Source organism: Rhinoderma darwinii, chromosome 7 (genome assembly GCF_050947455.1).
Source record: "Rhinoderma darwinii isolate aRhiDar2 chromosome 7, aRhiDar2.hap1, whole genome shotgun sequence".
NCBI classification, from domain to species: Eukaryota; Metazoa; Chordata; class Amphibia; order Anura; family Rhinodermatidae; genus Rhinoderma; species Rhinoderma darwinii.
In genome coordinates this window covers 36,504,664-36,524,809 of record NC_134693.1, presented here as the reverse complement: position 1 = coordinate 36,524,809, position 20,146 = coordinate 36,504,664, and the positions used below count along the sequence as shown (strand labels likewise).

The following is a 20,146-nucleotide window of genomic DNA, read 5'->3' as shown; positions in this document are numbered from 1 at the left end:
CTTCTTCTTCCTGCAGTCCAGCGTCCTGGGATGATGTTTCATCCCATGTTACTGCTGCAGCATCACATGGCCTGCAAGGCCATTTTGGGAGTCCGAACCATGCGCAGAAAAGTGTGTGGGGGGTAAGTATGGTCGTTTTTTTGCGTTTTTTTTTACCCCTGCGCTGCATTTCACAGTGGAAATTCCATTCGAAAAACCACACCACATTGTGGTGCGGTTTTAAAGACGGAAGGTTCTGTGGGTTGCAAGTCAGATACGCTGCACCGTTTTTACACAGCGTATCCGACCCGTGAGAACCCGGCCTAAGAGGGAAAACTTATAGAATGCCACATATTACAATAGGCCATAAGTGTTTGCTTTCCTATTTTCACAATATTCTGCAGCTTTTTCAGTAGTATAAATATAATAACTTCTCAAAATTCAGCGAATGCAGTCAAGGTAGTCGATTCCAGTATTCCAAAAGGCAAATACTGACTTTTGGAATACTGTAATCGACTACCTTGACTGCATTCACTGAATTTTGAGAAGCTATTCTATTCTTATATCCTAACTCTTATCTCGGGTTAGTTTGATTCAACATGTTAGCATTTATGATGTTGTTAATTAGAGATGAGCGAACTTTTCAAAAGTTCGGTTCGGCTAGTTCGCCGAATTTCACAAAAAAGTTCGATTCGGACCGAACTAGTTCGGACCGAACCTGTCACTTACGTGCGCCGAGCATGCTACTGTCTTGGGTGCTGATAGAGTTAATGGGCTGCACTAACTCTTTCAGCAACCTTCACAGTACATGCTCGGCGCGCGGAAAATACAATTTAAATGTAATAAAAAAATAAAAATTATACGTTCGTACTTACTTTCCTCCTGTCCGGCCTCCAGCGATGACGTTTCATCCCTTTCGCCGCTGCAGCCAATCACAGGCTGTAGTGGCGGTCACGCACGGCAGAATGACGCTTCATCCCACGTGACCGCCTCTGCAGCCAATCACAGGCTGCAGCGGCGACATGGATGAAACGTCATCGCTGGAGCCCGGACAGGAGGAAAGTAAGTATGAACGTATTATTATTTTTTTTGGCATGTATGTATGTTGGCATGTATGTATGTATGTTGTCATGTATGTATGTATGTTGGCATGTATGTATATATGTGCATGTGTGTATGTATATTTGCATGTATATATTTGCATGTATGTTTGCATGTATGTATGTTTGCATGAATGTATGTTTGCATGTATGTATGTATGTATGTATGTATGCATGAATGTATGTTTGCATGAATGTATGTTGTCATGTATGTATGTATGCATGTATGTTGTCATGTATGTATGTATATATGTGCATGTATGTTTGTATGTATATTTGCATGTATGTATGTTTGCATGTGTGTATGTTTGCATGTATGTATGTATGTTGGCATGTATGTGTATATTTGCATGTGTATATTTGCATGTGTATATTTGCATGTATATATTTGCATGTATGTTTGCATGAATGTATGTATGTATGTTTGCATTTTATGTATGTATGTATGTATGTCGTCATGTATGTATGTTGTCATGTATGTATATATGTGCATGTTTGTATGTATATTTGCATGTATATATTTGCATGTATGTATGTTTGCATTTATGTATGTTTGCATGAATGTATATTTGCATGTATGTATGTTGTCATGTATGTATGTTGTCATGTATGTATACATGTTTGTATGTATGTATGTATGTATGTATGTTGTCATGTATGTTTGCATGTTTTTATTTTTGCATGTATGTTTATATATATATGTGCATGTATGTAATTATGTTTGCATGTATTTATGTTTGCATGTATATTTGTGCATGCTTGTATATATGTATGTATCTTTGCATGTTTGTATGTATGGTTTCATGTGTGTGTGTATGCATGTATGTATGATAGTTTGCATGTATGTATGTTTATTTGTATACATGTCTGTATGGCCATGTATGATACTGTCTGCTGGCGCCCTGTATCTAAGTCAACTTCGTGGCAGGCTTCTATACATGGTATAACAGTCAGTATCACACATTAAACTGAATCTAAGCCTACGACATGTTTTATTTCATTTTTTTTTTTTTTACAGGTTTGGTGTTTGGACTACGTCGGTTTCGAGGACTACTTCGATGACGGGTTTTTTTTCTACAATAAAATGGTTAATGAGGGTTGTGTTGGGGGTGCTTTATTTCAATAAAATATTTTATCTATATCTTTGTCTTTTTCTTTTCAAATTTTATTACTACCACTTTAGTAATGGCCGCTGTCTGAGTGACAACATCCATTACTAAGGCGAGGCTTAGTGTTAGCCGGTGCAGAGGCAAACACTAACCACCATTATTACCCCGGTACCCACCACCACCAGGGGTGCCGGGAAGAGCCAGGTACGATCCAGTACCCGACCATCTGTTGTGATGGTCGGGCTCTGGGGCGGCCGCAGGCTGGTATTATGAGGCTGGGAAGGGCCAAAAACAGTGGACCTTCCCACCCTTGTAATGCTAGGCTGCTGCTGCTGTGTTGTATCTGGCTGGTTATAAAAGTGGGGGGGACCCCACGTCATTTTTTTTTTATTATTTATTTATTTTTAATTTTTTAAAAAAAAGACATGGGGTTCCACCCAATTTATCATAACCAGCCACATACAACATAGTGTTATTAGCCTGGGAATGGACAAAACCAGTGGCCCTTCCCACCCATGTAATGCCAGACTGCTGCGTATATGGCTGGTTATTAAAAATGTGGGGGACCCAACGTCTAGTGTTAAATTTGTTAAATTCCAAAAAAAAAACGACGTGGGGTCCCCCCCATTTTTATAACCAGCCCGATACAACACAGCAGCAGCAGCCTAGCATTACAAGGGTGGGAAGGTCCACTGTTTTTGGCCCTTCCCAGCCTCATAATACCAGCCTACGGCCGCCCCAGTACCCGACCATCACAACAGATGGTCGGGTACTGGATCGTACCAAGCTCTTCCCGGCACCCCTGGTGGTGGTGGGTACCGGGGTAATAATGGGTGGTTAGTGCTAGCCTCTGCACCGGCTAACACTAAGCCCCGCCTTAATAATGGACGCTGTCAATCAGCCAACTACCATTATCTAGGCACTAATAAAGTTTAAAAAAAAACACAAAGACAATTCTTTTTTATTGAAATAAGAAATCCCCAACAAAACCCTCGTTAACCATTTTATTAAATTTTAAAAAAACGTAGATCTACGCAGTAGTCCAACGAATCGAAGATGTAGTCCAATCGGTACATCAAAATCTGCAACAACATAAAAAAACAGTTATCAATGTGAACAATAACAATACTTCTACTCACCTACACACATATATACACGCACGCACACACAAACAACCATACACAAACACACATATACACAAACACACACATATACACACACCCATATACACAAACACACACATATATAAACACACACACACAAACATCTACACACAAACATATATACAAATACACCCATATATATACACAAACACACATAAACACACCCATATACACACATATACACAAACACACATATACAAAAACACACACACACAAACATCTACACACAAACATATACACATACACCCATATATATACACAAACACATATACACAAACACACCCATATATACACAAACACACATAAACACAAACACACATATAAAAACAAAAACAGACAAAGACACATACCCAAACACACACACTGTTTCTTTTAAATGCTGCTTGGGAACCCGCTCGATCCACTATATAAGGCTGCGCTATAGTGCAGCATTTAAAAGAAACAGGATCCTGACCTTTCCATAGAGTTTAAGGCAGCACAGAGTATTTCAGGAGATGAGCGTGCAGATTCAGTGCTGCTGTGAACTCTGCTCTTACCATTACGTAGCTCTCAGTCTGTTACCTCTCCTCCACTCCTGTCCTCAAGAACACCTTCACATGATTGGCAAGTCACCACGTAATGGTAAGAGTAGAGTTCACAGCAGCACAGAGTATTTCAGGAGATGAGCGTGCGGATCTTGTGCGGGGTGGTGACTTGCCAATCATGTGAAGGTGTTATTGAGGACAGGAGTGGAGGAGAGGTAACAGACTGAGAGCTACGTAATGGTAAGAGCAGAGTTCACAGCAGCACTGAATCTGCACGCTCATCTCCTGAAATACTCTGTGCTGCCTTAAACTCTGTGGACAGGTCAGGATCCTGTTTCTTTTAAATGCTGCACTGTAGCGCAGCCTTACATAGTGGATCGAGCGGGTTCCCTAGCAGCATTTAAAAGAAACAGGATCCTGACCTGTCCACAGAGTTTAAGGCAGCACAGAGTATTTCAGGAGAGGAGCACGGCCGGCCACAGGCAGCCGGTCGTTTTTCCAAGCCGTGCTCCCATTATGCACACGACCGTAAAAACACCCGTTATTGTGGGTCGTAATTACGACCCGCAATAACGGGCTCATAGACTTCTGTTACCCATGGGTACCTTCCCGTTTTCTCACGGGAAGGTGCCCGTGCCGTTAAAAAAATAGAACATGTTCTATTTTTCTATTTTACGGGCCGTGCTGCTATAAAATTTAGGGTATGTTCACACGACAGCGTCCGTAAGGGCTGAAATTACGGGGATGTTTCCGTCTGAAAACATCCCCGTAATTTCAGCCGTACCGGCATGTGCAGGCGCTTGAACGCGGCGTCCATTACGGACGTAATTGGCGCTGCTATTCATTGGAGTCAATGAATAACGGCTCCAATTACGGCCAAAGAAGTGACAGGTCACTTCTTTGACGCGGGCGTCTATTTACGCGCCGTCATTTGACAGCGGCGCGTAAATATACGCCTCGTGTGAACAGACAAACGTCTGCCCATTGCTTTCAATGGGCAGATGTTTGTCAGAGCTATCGAGGCGCTATTTTCGGGCGTAATTCGGGGCAAAAAATCCCGAATTACATCCGTAATTAGTGCGTGTGAACACAGGGTATGTTCACACTCACTAATTACGGACGTAATTCGGGCGTTTTTGCCCCGAATTACGTCCAAAAATAGCGCCTCGATAGCGCGGACAAACATCTGCCCATTGAAAGCAATGGGCAGACGTTTGTCTGTTCACACGAGGCGTAATTTACACGCCGCTGTCAAATGACGGCGCGTAAATAGACGCCCGCGTCAAAGAAGTGACCTGTCACTTCTTTGGCCGTAATTGGAGCCGTTATTCATTGACTCCAATGAATAGCAGCGCCAATTACGTCCGTAATGGACGCGGCGTTCAAGCGCCTGCATATGCCATAACGGCTGAAATTACGGGGATGTTTTCAGGCGGAAACATCCCCGTAATTTCAGCCGTAACGGACGCTGTCGTGTGAACATACCCTTATAATGACAGCACGGCTCGTAAAAGCGGCCGGCCGTGCTCGTAATTACGAGTCGTAATTACGAGCACGACCCGTAAAATAAAAAAATAGAACATGTTCTATCTTTTTAACGACACGGGCACCTTCCCGTGAGAAAACGGGAAGGTACCCGTGGCTAACAGAAGTCTATGGGCCCGCTATTTCGGGTCGTAATTACGACCCTTAATAACGGGTGTTTTTACGGTCGTGTGCATGAGGCCCCGTAATGACGGGTGGCTACATGTGTGCACCCGTCATTACGGCAGCGTTGCTAGGCGACGTCAGTAAATAGTCACTCTTCAGGGTGCTGAAAGAGTTAACTGATCGGCAGTAACTGTTTCAGCACCCTGGACAGTGACTACCGATCACAATATAGAGTACCTGTAAAAAAAAAAAGACGTTCACACTTACCGGGAACTCCCTGCTTCCTCCAGTCCGGTCTCCTGGCCGTTGCCTTGGTGACGCGTCCCTCGCGACATCCGGCCCGACATTCCTTGATGACGATGCAGCCCATGTGAGCGCTGCAGCCAATCACGGGCTGCAGAGGCCTCTGCAGCCAATCACGGGCTGCAGAGACCTCTGCAGCCAATCACGGGCTGCAGAGACCTCTGCAGCCAATCACGGGCAGCAGAGGCCTCTGCAGCCAATCACAGGCTGCCGCGTCAGAAAAGAAGGTCGGACTGGAGGAAGAACAGAGACTCGTCCGCAAGACAACGACCAGGTACGTATGAAATGCTTTTTATTTTATTTTTAATCAGCAGCCTCTTTTCTCTATCAGTGATTGATAGAGACAAGTGGCTGCCGATTTGTATAATATTTTTGACCGGGTTCGGTCAAAACGGGTTCGGCCGAACCCGGTGAAGTTCGGATTCGCTGCGAACCGAACTTTTCCGGAAGTTCGGACCGAAACCGGGTTCGGTTGTCCCGGTTCGCTCATCTCTATTGTTAATGTTAGTAAAAGAATTTTAAAGGTTCTTGCAGAGCACCAATGCTATGGACTTGGCTTCCTTCCACAGTCAACAATTTCAAAAACTGTTTGGAATGTAACACCAAATCCAACCTTTTTGTGTTGTGCAGTTTATTCATGCCTTGATATTTATAAGGATTGGATTAGTTGCTGTTGAGCTTTCTTAGTCTTACAGAAGTAAAACATGGTCATTCACAAAGTTTGACATTCAAGTTCATACTGATTGAAAGGAAAGAAAGGAAATATTTTTGCGCCTATCTTGAACAAAGAAGACAGAAAGTACTGGGTAGGTGAGGTTGATTTCTCTGCTATTCTCATTACAAAATTTCTGATTCTCAGACGTCTCTTTTGTGCTCATACATTTCTCAAAAAATAACTGAATACACACAATCTTAGTGTTGGTTTCTACAGTTTTAAAAGTTTTAAGGTATACTCAAAAATATGAGAATAAATATTTGTAATTGGTTATGGGGAGTGTTTTGTGATCTATTCACCCTGACTTGCATAGAAAATCACTAGCATAAGATAAGGATTGTCACGGCAGGCAGAGTTCGGTGGTAACGTGAGACAGGCAAAAGGTTCGGGCAGGCGTCAGACAAGATGAGGTCAAAGATCAGATGGTAACGGTAAATCCACTAAGGTAATCCAGCAGGGAAACAAGTTTACTAGCAAAAGAACGTAATTGCTCAGGCCCACAGCAAAGGAGGAGGATATCTTATATACCCAGGGAACACTGGGTGTATTGAGCAATCTCGGCCCTTTAAGGCCAGATGAGTCAGTGCATGCACTAGTGAAAGGCAAAGGGAAGGAGACCAGTGGCGGGGAAGGATTATAGCCAGGCAGCCCGGAGGAGTGACCCGGAGTAGTGGCGCGGCTCCGGCCTAGGCAAAGGAAATGTTGAGGAGAGGTAAGTATGTGGCTGGAACAGGCAGAGGCAGACAGGGCCATGACAGGTATCTACTGAAGCATTGATGGATCTGTGCAAGGTATCTCAATCCTACAGTAGATCAAGATAGAGGAAGCAATTTAATATAATTTTGGATTAAACACATAGAGAACGGGCGATAGAAGGTTAAAATAAAGCTTGATTTATTTTAAGGCCTTATGTGCACAGCTGTATTAGGGATCCATGTTTTATGGATTTGTATTACGGCACCCATAAAAATATATGGGCCCATACAGTACCTACGAATGTCTCTGACTTTATATGGAATCCATGAGTAAATTGCATGAAAAAATCCATGAAAAATGATGCCATGTTTCATCGAATTACGTTGATTATGGAGGTATGCTGAACTATAAGCATTGCTTCTAAATAAGATTACAGTGCCATACAGAGGCATCATACAGAGGCACACACAGTACCTATGGCTTTAAGATATGGAGCCGCTGAAACTCTGCATGCCACTGTAAGTGTTCCATGCACATGGCATTGCTGTAGTTATTTTTTTTTCTTATTTTCCATATGAGTGTCGGATTTTAGTTCTTCACACCAAAACAATAAGGAAGTGTCCAAAGAAGATACAAAGTTTTCCTAACAATCAACCCGTACCTTGAAAATCCTGTCTATATTAAACATAAAAATCGTATTACGTTCCCTTTAAACATGGTAATACCCCATCATATATAGATGATCTCTAGAAAAAATCCATTTGAATTTACTAAATCATTATATACATTTTTAAACTTCTTTGTCATACTGCCTTTGCCTATTTGTCCTTGTTATAAGAGATCACTATTTAATATTAGCATGGTTTCATGCTGCATAGCAACACAGAATAAAGACTGTGGCGTGCATGGGCCCACGTCCATCTTATATTTCTTGGATTCTTGTCACTTTCAATATGCTGGCTTTATTTCTGACATGTATCCAAATGGCTTTTTAGTGGCTGGCTAACATAAGAGAATGTACATGTGCCCAGAAATCAGTATATTCATACTTAACTCTTTCATAATAATTTCTGTCATAGAAAGAATAAATGGTAGTATTACATTTTTAGCTGCTATGTTTTTTTCGAAAGTTACAATACATAATATCAGTAGTGAGCAGTTAAAGTATGTAATATGCTGTTAAAAATGTATCACTGTGATATTTTATAACTATTTGAACAGGATCCTATGAAATGTTTATTTGATATAGAGGAAGTCATCGGGTGGTGTGATTGTGGGTTTTACGATTACTTACCTGGTTACTTGATTTCAAGGGCAGCCCATGGCCATAGATATGAACAGAACCCACAGTGATGGTTTTCTCATTGCGCAAATCAAGTAAATTCTGTAAAATATTTCAGACCAAATGTCTGTTTCAAAAGTAAAACTAAGCTCTAAAAAGAGCTTGCTTTTGGTATTACCACAAGTCATTTTTAGTGACTTCTATCTTCCAATGACCACGATTGGGATATAGAGTCATTGTACTTGTACTTGTTATGAAATCATGGAACAGTTGAAGTCATTCACAAGATGCACATGCTAAGGTACAGAGTGAAAGGTTTGGTAAAGTTCACATGCTTTAATGTTCAAAACAGATCTTTTATGTTCAAAGAGATGAAAGAAAACAAAGGATGCATCATTCGAGGCAAAATAAAATGTATGCTGAATTCTTAAAACGTCTCCAACTTTCTTAAAAACATCAAGGATCAGTTAATTTCACCTACAGTAGTGTTACTTTTATCAAGAGGTACATACAGAATTCATAAATTAAAAGACATATTCCTTTTACCCAAAGCCAATTTTATTAATTTGGCTAAGACAAAGGTTTAACTATGTTCTTCAGGGCTAAGTAAGTCAAAGTCACATGGGATAAAACATCAATCACAGACTGCAGCCGTACCATGGGACAAAACTACATCTTCTCAGGAGGCCTCCAGATACGCATTACAACAGCAGTCACATGGTATAAAACCACATCATCTTAGGAGGCAAGCAGGGACACATTGCTACGGGAGACCAGGGTAGGGCAGTATGTTTTTTTTTGTTTGTTTTTTTTTACTTTAGTGGTGGAAACGCAAGTTACCCGATTGCCCTGTTTGACACACTGATGTCTTCTAGGACTGTATCCAACTTGGATGCAGTCCTAGAAAACATCAGAGCAACAGACAGGGCAATCAGGGCACTTACAATTTATGGCAAATTTATTTGAATTAAATTGGACAGCCGATTCTAAAGAATTGGTTTGAAATAAATTTTGGAAAATTTCTGCAAATTTTTTTTAATATATAATGTACACTCTGTAATGGCAGGAAGGAGGTGAAGGGAAAGTGAGCACTAATCTACCCACCGCCCTGTCCCTGCCTACTTGCAACGACCCGCCCTAGGCGACGAGGTACAACTGGGCGGCGGTCCCTACGCTGGCTAAGTGCACAGGAAGACAAACAGGGAACACGCAAGGGAAGGGGCAGTAGCCACGGAACGCCACGAGGAAACGGGGCGGCGAACGAACAGTCAGGACCAGGACGAAGTGAGTACACCCGAGCAGGCACGGAGACAGAAGCAAGCCAGGGCAAGCAAGCAGGTCAAGCAGAACTGCAGCAAGGCAGAAGCACGGCAGAAGCAGGCTGGAGCAAGCAGCAGTGGGGCCAGGAATCCAAAAGAATTACAAGCACTGAGGGAGAGCACAGGGCAGGTAATAAAGGGCAGGGGGCGGAGCTAACTCCGAGAGACCAGGCCGCGATAGGCTCTCCCACTCCTGAGCCTGCCACCCTGGTTGGTGGGAGATGGTGTCAGTCGAGCAGGTCTGGCCTCAGGTGTGGATTCATTAATCCCAGGAGTATAGCTAGATGAAGTACCTGGCAGATCCCAAACAGTACTCCCCCTTTTATGAGGGGCCACCGGACCCTTACTAAGGGGACCCGGTTTAGTGGGGAAGAGGAGGTGGAACCTCCTGATCAATACCCCAGCGTGAACATCACGGGCAGGTACCCAAGTCCTCTCCTCCGGCCCGTATCCTCTCCAATGGACCAGGTACTGGAGGGAGCCCTGGACCATCCTACTGTCCATAATCTTGGCCACCTCGAATTCCACCCCCTCAGGGGTGAGAACTGGAACAGGAGGTATCCTCGAGGGGGACCAGGACGGGGAGCAGCGTTTAAGGAGGGAGGCATGGAAGACGTCATGTATGCGAAAGGATGGGGGGAGCTCCAGACGGAAGGATACAGGGTTGAGGACTTCAATGATCTTATAAGGTCCAATAAATCGGGGAGCAAACTTCCTGGACGGGACCTTAAGGCGCAAGTTCCTGGACGACAACCAGACCAAATCCCCGACGACAAACCGGGGGTTAGCAGAACGTCTACTATCCGCCTGAATCTTTTGTGCGCTCTGGGACGCCTCTAGGTTCTTCTGAGCCTGGGCCCAGACAGTGCACAGTTCCCGATGAACCTCCTCTACCTCAGGATTATTGGAACAACCAGGGGAGACGGAGGAGAACCTTGGGTTAAACCCGAAATTACAGAAAAACGGGGAGACCCCTGACGAGTTACTGACCCGGTTATTCAGGGAAAATTCAGCAAGGGGAAGGAATGAGACCCAATCGAATTGACAGTCAGAGATGAAACACCTTAAATATTGTTCCAGGGATTGGTTGGTCCTTTCCGTTTGGCCATTAGTTTCGGGATGGAAGGCGGAGGAGAAGGACAGATCAATCTCCAACTTTTTACAAAAGGCTCTCCAAAATAAGGAAACAAATTGTACCCCTCTGTCAGAAACGATATTGACTGGGACCCCATGGAGACGCAGGATGTGTTTCACAAACAAAGAAGCTAACGTCTTGGCGTTAGGTAGCTTCTTAAGGGGCACAAAGTGGCACATCTTGCTGAAGCGGTCGACTACCACCCACACCACCGACTTGCCCTGAGATGGAGGCAAATCGGTGATAAAATCCATGGAGATATGGGTCCAAGGTCTCTGGGGTATGGGCAAGGAACGTAGTAGGCCCGCAGGTCGGGACCTAGGGGTTTTGGACCTAGCGCAAACCTCACAAGCGGCGACGTAAGCCCTAACATCTTTAGGCAACCCAGGCCACCAATAGTTTCTGGTAATGAGGTGTTTGGTGCCCAAGATGCCAGGATGACCAGATAGAGCGGAGTCATGGTTTTCCCTGAGTACCCTCAGCCGGTATTGCAGGGGAACAAACAGTTTGTCCCCAGGGACGTTCCCGGGAGCTGCACCCTGATCAGCCGCGATATCAGAAGCTAAATCAGAATCCGTGGCAGAGACGATTATACCAGGGGGTAAAATACAAGCAGGATCCTTCTCGGAAGGAGGATTGGCCATGAAACTACGTGACAGAGCGTCAGCCTTAATATTCTTGGACCCAGCCCTATAGGTAACCAAGAAATTAAATCTGGTAAAGAATAGTGCCCACCGAGCTTGTCTAGGATTAAGCCTCCGGGCCGATTCTAGGAAAACCAGATTCTTGTGATCCGTAAGGACCGTTACCTGGTGTCTGGCCCCCTCCAGGAAGTGCCGCCACTCCTCAAAAGCCCATTTAATGGCTAGAAGTTCGCGGTTACCAATATCATAGTTACTCTCCGTGGGCGAAAACTTCCTAGAGAAGTAAGCACAGGGGCGGAGATGGGTGAGGGAGCTGGTACCCTGGGACAAGACGGCCCCCACTCCCACCTCGGAAGCGTCAACCTCCACAATAAATGGCTCCTCTTGGTTGGGCTGAATCAGCACGGGGGCCGAGATAAAGCACTTCTTGAGAGTCTCAAAGGCCTGGACGGCCTCAGGGGGCCAATGGAGGACATCGGCACCCTTGCGGGTAAGGTCCGTAAGAGGCTTAGCGACGACCGAGAAGTTGGCAATAAATCTCCTGTAATAGTTGGCGAACCCTAAAAAACACTGTAACGCCTTAAGGGAGGCAGGTTGGACCCATTCCGCCACAGCTTGAACCTTGGCAGGGTCCATGCGGAATTCATGAGGAGTGAGGATTTGCCCTAAAAATGGTATCTCCTGTACCCCAAAGACACATTTTTCAGTCTTAGCAAACAGATTATTCTCCCGAAGGACCTGGAGCACCTTCCTGACATGCTCCACGTGGGAGGACCAGTCCTTGGAAAACACCAGTATGTCATCAAGGTACACAACAAGAAAATTACCCAGGTACTCTCTCAGGATTTCATTAATAAAATTCTGGAAGACAGCAGGGGCATTACACAACCCAAAGGGCATGACCAGGTATTCGAAATGACCCTCGGGTGTGTTGAACGCAGTTTTCCACTCATCCCCCTCTTTGATGCGGATAAGGTTATATGCCCCCCGTAGATCGAACTTAGAAAACCATTGGGCTCCCTGAACCTGATTAAAAAGATCTGGAATCAAAGGAAGTGGGTACTGGTTCCTTACGGTGACCTTATTCAGGTTACGATAATCAATGCACGGCCTAAGACCACCATCCTTCTTCCCCACGAAGAAGAAGCCAGCACCTACCGGAGAAGTCGAGGGGCGAATGAAACCCTTGGCCAGGCATTCTTGGATATACACCCTCATCGCTTCACGTTCAGGACATGAAAGATTAAATATCCTACCCTTAGGAAGCTTGGCACCAGGCACCAAATCGATAGCGCAATCGTAATCTCTATGGGGGGGCAACACCTCGGAGGCCTCCTTAGAAAACACATCGGCGAAGTCCTGAACAAACTCAGGAAGCGTGTTTACCTCCTCCCGGGGAGAAATAGAGTTAACAGAAAGACATGACATAAAACATTCATTACCCCATTTGGTGAGATCCCCAGTATTCCAATCAAATGTGGGATTATGCAACTGCAACCAGGGAAGACCTAATACCAGATCAGACGATAATCCCTGCATCACCAGTACAGAGCACTGCTCCAGATGCATGGAGCCAACCAGGAGTTCAAAAACAGGAGTATGCTGAGTAAAATAACCATTAGCAAGGGGGGTTGAGTCGATACCTACTACAGGGATGGGATAAGGTAAATCAATACAAGGCATCTTTAGAGACATAGCAAAATCCACAGACATGATATTAGCAGATGAGCCAGAATCCACGAAAGCACTGCCCGTGGCAGACCGGCCAGCAAACGAGACCTGAAAGGGAAGCAAAATTTTATTGCGTTTCACATTAACGGGAAATACCTGTGCGCCCAAGTGACCTCCCCGATGATCACTTAGGCGCGGAAGTTTTCCGGCTTCTTATTCTTGCGCCTGGGACAGGTGTTCAGTAGATGCTTGTCGTCCCCACAGTAGAAGCAGAGACCATTCATTCTGCGAAACTCTCTACGTTGTCGAGGGGACATGGAGGCCCCGAGTTGCATAGGTACCTCCGAGTCCTCCGTGGAGGGGCGAGGAGACGGGACCTCGGGGGGAATCGCAGAAAAGTCAGAGGGGAGCACACTGAAGCGTTCTAGCTGACGTTCCCTGAGACGTCGGTCAAGTCGTACTGCTAGGGCCATAACCTGGTCAAGGGAGTCAGGCGAGGGGTAGCTAACCAGCAGATCCTTCAGGGCGTCAGATAATCCTAACCTAAACTGGCACCTTAGGGCCGGATCGTTCCACTGAGAAGCTACGCACCACTTCCTAAAATCAGAACAGTATTCCTCAACCGGTCTCCTACCCTGACGTAAGGTCACCAGCTGACTCTCGGCTAAAGCAGTCCTGTCAGTCTCGTCGTAAATGAGTCCGAGGGCAGAGAAAAAACGATCAACAGAGGAAAGTTCAGGGGCGTCAGGAGCCAAGGAGAAGGCCCACTCTTGGGGCCCTTCCTGGAGTCGGGATATGATGATACCCACCCGCTGGTTCTCGGAACCTGAGGAGTGGGGCTTTAGGCGGAAATACAGTCTGCAACTCTCCCGGAAGGAGAGAAACGTCTTACGGTCCCCTGAAAACCGGTCAGGTAACTTGAGGTCGGGTTCTAGAGGTGAGGTGAGGGGTACTACTAAAGCAGCGTCACCCTGATTGACCCTTTGGGCCAGGGCCTGGACCTGTAGGGAGAGGCCCTGCATCTGCTGGGTCAGGGTCTCAAGGGGGTCCATGATAGCGTCAGCGTAGGAGAAATGGTAGACTAGGTAAGGGCTTGTAATTATGTAATGGCAGGAAGGAGGTGAAGGGAAAGTGAGCCCTAATCTACCCACCGCCCTGTCCCTGCCTACTTGCAACGACCCGCCCTAGGCGACGAGGTACAACTGGGCGGCGGTCCCTACGCTGGCTAAGTGCACAGGAAGACAAACAGGGAACACGCAAGGGAAGGGGCAGTAGCCACGGAACGCCACGGGGAAACGGGGCGGCGAACGAACAGTCAGGACCAGGACGAAGTGAGTACACCCGAGCAGGCACGGAGACAGAAGCAAGCCAGGGCAAGCAAGCAGGTCAAGCAGAACTGCAGCAAGGCAGAAGCACGGCAGAAGCAGGCTGGAGCAAGCAGCAGTGGGGCCAGGAATCCAAAAGAATTACAAGCACTGAGGGAGAGCACAGGGCAGGTAATAAAGGGCAGGGGGCGGAGCTAACTCCGAGAGACCAGGCCGCGATAGGCTCTCCCACTCCTGAGCCTGCCACCCTGGTTGGTGGGAGATGGTGTCAGTCGAGCAGGTCTGGCCTCAGGTGTGGATTGATTAATCCCAGGAGTATAGCTAGATGAAGTACCTGGCAGATCCCTAACACACTCCCAGTGAAACCAGACAAAAATAATTAGTATTGAGTGCAGTAAACCATAATGCCAAACCCCAAATCATGCTCCCAAGGGGCCCAGGAAACTTTTGGTTGCTGTACGTATGGTCCCCACCCTGAAATCTGCTTAGGCTATCCTTGAGCCTGCAGAACTGATAAAGGAGGTAGGAAGACATCTGTGAGTTTCTTTTCCCAATAACCAGTGAATTTATTTTCATTTATTAGTCATGTAAAGCCTTTGCAATGTCAGGTAGACTCAGGGATAGCTAAATCAGTGCAAGGATCCTACATACAGCATCCAGATTACTAGGACCCTTATTAATAAAGCAGTTTCAGGGTTCTATAGTGATATCAATTCCATTCGAATTGGTTGGTTGTGTCTGGTACTGCAGCTAAAGAATGGACAGAGGCAGCACTTCCAAAAAGAGCAAGAGCTATTTATTCACCCATGCAACGTTTCAGTCCAACTGGACTTTTTCATACTGAAACGTTGCATGGGTGAATAAATAGCTCTTGCTCTTTTTGGAAGTGCTGCCTCTGTCCTTTCTTTGTCTGCTTGATATCCAGGACCGCGGACCAGGTCTTATTGAGGCGTGCACCCACTTGCAGTCCAGTGCTGTGGAATCTTTTCGTTTTGTGGTACTGCAGCTACGCACAGCCACATTTACTTGAGGTCTTGGGCTGAGCAGCATTACTAGGCACAGCCACACTCCAGCGAGTGCCCCTGTCTCTTTATTCTGCTCATCAGTAGGGTTCCATTGGTGCCCCCCCCCCCCCACTGATCATACATTAATGGCCTAGCTTAATAAATCAATACATTTCCTGGAAAACCCCTTTAAGGTGGCAAGAAAGTTAGTAATCCACCTTAAGCTCAGGGCCTAGCAAATTATCGGGGCATCTTTTAGAATACTCTTATTATATTTTAAATTGCTTTAAATTTCTGTTTTGTTTTACTCGTTTGGCATTAGAAGTGTCTATTTTGACACTGGATCTGCGTTTCTTGCTATGATAATGTCAGATAATCTGCCGTTGTTTTGTATTAAGCAGAAATGGTGTGCAACTCCTAAATTTTCATGCCTTCTTAATAAGTTATGTTATAAAACAGACACAATTCCTGTTGTGTATTCCAATTACTGAATAGTAAAAAAGCAACAAAACCTTGTAATAGTGTTTTTTCTATTTGATTCAGAAAGTTTAGCACAGCAGGAAAGTATGCTTTTCACCTAAATTGTGTGTTCTATCTCAAATTGGGAGACTTTTTTCATGTTGCTTTCATATATAAAGTTAATAACAAGGGGGGTTTGTTAAATGAGAATACCATGCTGGAATCTACATGTATAGTATACATTAGTAATGACTTACTGTATGCTGGAATGTCATTTTATTTTGCTATACGAAAATTGGATTGAATCTTTGAAACTTTCATTGCTTATGTGAGGGCATAAAAATAACATAAATGGCGCTTAATTAAAGAGATTAAGGTTGCAGATATTAGCAGGAGATTGTGGAAAATTCATTAGGTGATGACTTTTAATAGGAATAATTGTGTTCTTAATCATAATTGTGTGGCAATTAAAAAAAGAAACACAAAGAGGACTAATTGCAGACTAGAGAAGCCAAGCAGTTCTCAGAACTAAAGGAGAAATTACACTACAAAGAGCTGGTGGAAATTCTTCCATAATTGCTATTGAAACTGTAAATTGAACTATGTTGTTTACATTTTCAACTCCTTTTACCGTATAGATGTTGATGTACAATGACCATTTTTTTATGTGCAGAATTTATCAAAGCATGAAGGTTGTTTTGTTCTAACCTGATTCTGTGCTCATCTACTCGATTCACATGACTATGTTTTCTTTTTTGAAACTCATAATTTTAATTGTAAGTTTCAGTAGCCTTTTTGGTAAAGCACCAAATCTAGGCAAAAAACAAAGGGATGTCTAAATTAATAGTCTCCTCAAGGTCACCCGTGTTTGGGATTATATACTGTCCATCATTGTTACAAGGGAGCTGCTCCCAAAAAATTGCCAAAATTTGCCAGCAATTTTCGAGGGGGCAGAGGTTTTTTTGTTACAGTTGTATATTTCAATTCAATTGCATTTCTCCATTGAAGTCATGTGGTAAAAAAAGAACATGGCACCATCATTACCCCCAAAACAATTTTTGTTCTTAAAGAAAACTACAATCTATTTAACCATTTTTACTGTAGGTTGTCCACAAGACTCTAAACTGTTGTTCCTTTTCATATTTGCGTTCTTGAGATCTATTTTATTCTCCTTTGGAGCTCCAATACTATGTTTTCTGGATTGATTCAGTAAGGCCCCCCTCACACGGCCGTAGCCATAATCTCGGTCCGTAATTACGGCCACGGCCAGCCGCGGACAGTCCTGCGCATATGTGGGCCGTGTTCCCATTGTAAAGTATGGGAGCACGGTCCATAAAATAAAAAAAGGACATGTCCTGTAAGTATAGGGGAAGGTGTCCATTGGTCATAGAAATGAATGGAACCATATTTTGATCCGTAATTACGGTCCGTAATTGCGGACCAAAATTACAGTCGTGTGCATGGTGCCTTACTCATTTGGAATATTCTGATGCTGTCACAGGTTCTATTATTTATTCTAGTTGTTACACATCAGAACCTGTGAGCACATGCTAGGGAGGAGCTGAAGCTGTACACAGTTTGTTTTTGCATCATACAGTGCTTTTGTGCCTAAAATAGCAACACATCTCCATCTCCTGTCACTCATGTGTGTCTCAGCTCGCTAGGACTGATACAGTATTTGGAGATTCAAGCAAATTAAATATTAAGTAAGTGACACATATAATTATGAAATAAACAAATATGCAGCATTTTGTTTTAGGTAGAGTTTCCCTTTAAGAAAAATAAAATAGTCCAAAATCCTGTATGGCCTTATAGTTCTTTTACAAGTTTGAACATTCTGTAAATGGACCATAAATTCACCATGCCCCATTTCCAGCAACCTGTATTCTGTGTTTGAAACCTCAAACACAAGATATTGTAAAATTGCCCATGCCTAGTAATGGTCTGTCATGGTAGCTGCATGTAAATGGACCGATTCTGATAAAAAGTGCTGTTTATGCAATTACTTGCTAATATATTAAATTAGTGTAGGCTCGCCAAAGTTAAACCTTCACTTTTAAAATCCTTGAAAACACTTATGTGATCGGATCTGGAAATCTGAGTTAGATTAAAATGCTTTTTTTTAAATACATTGATGTAAATGTCATGAATATAAGCCAGGATGGGACAAGTTCTCTTGATGTACAAGACAGGATTTCAGAAGAACCTCTAAACCAACTTTGGTCCCTGAAGTTCATCTTCATAGTGATTGTATGGACAATCATTCATTTAATTGCCCCTGTCCCCCTCCTCTACACCAGGAACCTCTAGGACTTTAATGTATAATGCATGCTCCCCATTTCCCCTCACACCTACTATTCACATGTGCATCTACTCTCCCGGCTCCATTTCTCACATCATTGACTGACGCTCGCTCTGTTGACCAACCCCTTTCTTCTACAGGGCAGCAGTAATTTGTTACAGTCACAGCATATTCTTTTTGTGTCATCCCCTGTCTAATGCACTAAACGGAAGTGCTCATTGGACCCGGTCACCAATATAATTTTAAGCCACACAATGTTCAATTAGTTGTACAACATTTTTTTAAAAGCCTGAGCGCTGTTTTTTTTAACTATTAACTTGTGACTTGGCGACTGCCTACTACATCAAACTCTTACCCCCCCCCCCCTGGATATTAGTATTCCCTTACTTTACAAATACCTATAAATTCTAATTATTGTTCCAGAGTAACTTCAGGTCATGTATAGGAAAAAAATAATTTACAAACTGAAATCTTCAACATTTTGTTCTGCTTTTTTCATTTTTAAATATGGCTATTTATGGATTTATAATTCAATATACAATCTCTGTGGACTACCGTAACTCAATGGTGTTTTTGTATAAATTATGGGATTTTAATAGTCTAAAAACAAGCTGTTGAACTAATGGCCTATAGAGCAGATGCAGTATGGAAGGGTCTTTTGGAGCACGTATGACCTTCATGTTAAGTCCAAATGCTGCAGTAAAACAAAATTTTTGCATTTTTATATCATCCATTTTAGCTCATTTGTAAACAAAAACCCACGATTGTTGCTTGAATGATGTTTGGACGGTGTATTCCGGCGTACCTTTATCTGTTCTTTTTTGATGCAAGTTGAGAGGTTAATAAGACGATTTGCATTAACTTCTGCAACTGCAATGGAAAAACACAACTGTTCACACATTTAAATGAGAGTTTGTATTTAGTGTTCACTAGAGAGAGACAAAGTTACCAGATGGCAACGTAAGTGGAAGTACTGCTCTAGCAATAAGGAAATCAGCTGGAGCCCACAGGAGGCACAGTGGTCTTGGCAGTGGAGGGAGCTTGTATTCCACAGTGAATGGTCTTGTCAGTGAGACATTTGCATTGGTAATACTAATGTATTCGTGATATAAGAGCATACCTGGCATTTAAGGAATACAATACAGATAAAATGGAAAAATGTAAAACGGTTTCAACAATTTGTGTGTATTTGTCTTTTAATTACTATTGTTACATATACAGATGTAGCCGTCTTTATCTTGACTTTTAACACATTAAATATACAGTGGCAAGATCCATAATCTTGACTTTTTCAATGACTTTCCAACGGCTTTTGTTGTGTGATATCACGCTGCAGCAAGTTATCAGTCAAGATAAAGATGGCTACATCCGTAGGTAGGTTTCTTTATTATATAACCTACAAAAATGATGTGCACACAAGGCCACAATATGAAAAATAACAACCTTATTGTATACAAAAATCACAAATCTATTAAAATTGCTGGATTAAAAGGAAAGCTGCAATGTGCAGCAAAGACGCTAAGACAAATCAGGCAATAATACAGAATCATAGAAGGGTGACACTGTTATATACCAATAAATAAATACTTAATAGCAATACATTAAAATACAAATGTATATGTCCCCACCAGCATTTGATAATGCTGAGCAGAGTAAGGTGACGGCAGACACTAAGTAATCAAATGCCCAGGAATGGCAGTGAAATAAAGTACATATATGCACGTGCACCCAGCAACTAATGCTGAGCAGAGTAGGCAGGTAACAGA

General features: G+C 43.6%; 1 protein-coding gene and 1 non-coding gene across 4 annotated transcripts in view; both read left to right on the top strand.

Moving 5' to 3' along the window:
• Positions 1 to 20,146, top strand: part of DPYD (dihydropyrimidine dehydrogenase) — a 751,325-nt gene that overhangs the window by 111,551 nt on the left and 619,628 nt on the right. The window lies entirely within an intron of this gene.
• On the top strand, positions 371 to 506 carry LOC142658276 (small nucleolar RNA SNORA14). The gene has a single exon (XR_012850104.1). It is a non-coding gene; the product is annotated as a small nucleolar RNA SNORA14 (small nucleolar RNA).